The sequence below is a fragment of the Sinocyclocheilus anshuiensis genome, unplaced genomic scaffold (assembly GCF_001515605.1).
Source record: "Sinocyclocheilus anshuiensis isolate Anshui unplaced genomic scaffold, SAMN03320099.WGS_v1.1 C32056384, whole genome shotgun sequence".
NCBI classification, from domain to species: domain Eukaryota; kingdom Metazoa; phylum Chordata; class Actinopteri; order Cypriniformes; family Cyprinidae; genus Sinocyclocheilus; species Sinocyclocheilus anshuiensis.
Window position 1 is genome coordinate 1 of NW_015609965.1, and position 663 is coordinate 663.

General features: G+C 37.3%; 1 long non-coding RNA gene across 1 annotated transcript; it reads left to right on the forward strand.

The window, feature by feature from the left end:
* The first annotated feature begins 236 nt into the window (after positions 1–236).
* On the forward strand, positions 237–662 carry LOC107682317 (uncharacterized). Its single transcript, XR_001633451.1, has 3 exons — positions 237–357; positions 447–514; positions 603–662. It is a non-coding gene; the product is annotated as an uncharacterized LOC107682317 (long non-coding RNA).
* The last annotated feature ends 1 nt before the right edge of the window (position 663 follows it).

Below are 663 nucleotides of genomic sequence, written 5' to 3' on the forward strand. Positions count from 1 at the left end.
ACAGGTTTGGAAAGACATGAGGGTGAGTAAATGATGACAGAATTTCCATTTTGTGTGGACGATCCTTTTAATGACGGTGAATCCATTACTATATATTGCATTTAGCTGTAGCACAGTTTGTTTTCTTTGATGGAGCCCTTATCAAGATCACGATCATCTCATTTTCACACATATACTGTATGCACACAATATAAATACAGTGGAGATTTCAATTTCAATCTCTCTTTCAGATCGTCGTCCCACTCGTGTTGGAGTGAGCTGCTGTAAAGAGGTGTCAAAAGGAAGAATCCCTGCTACAATTAAACTGATTGGGTACAAGAATCAGAATGCTCTGAGTCCATGTGTGGATGCTATAATGTAAGCTCTCTCTACACAGTGTTATTTCACAGAACTTAATATGCAAGATTTTGTGTTCATTTCATTTCATGTTTATTTATCTCCTGCAGATTCTACACAGAGAAGGAAAAGTTCTGCTCTGATCCAAAAGCGCTCTGGATTCAAAACCGTCTGAAAGGTACAACTCTAATATTAATATATGACATGTTAATATGATGCTTATGTACTGATTAAAAAATCTCATAACATGATAATCTTTCCTCCAGGTCTGAAGGAGATAGTGGACTGAGAAAATGGAGGCCTAGAGGATGCTGCAAATCTATCTAC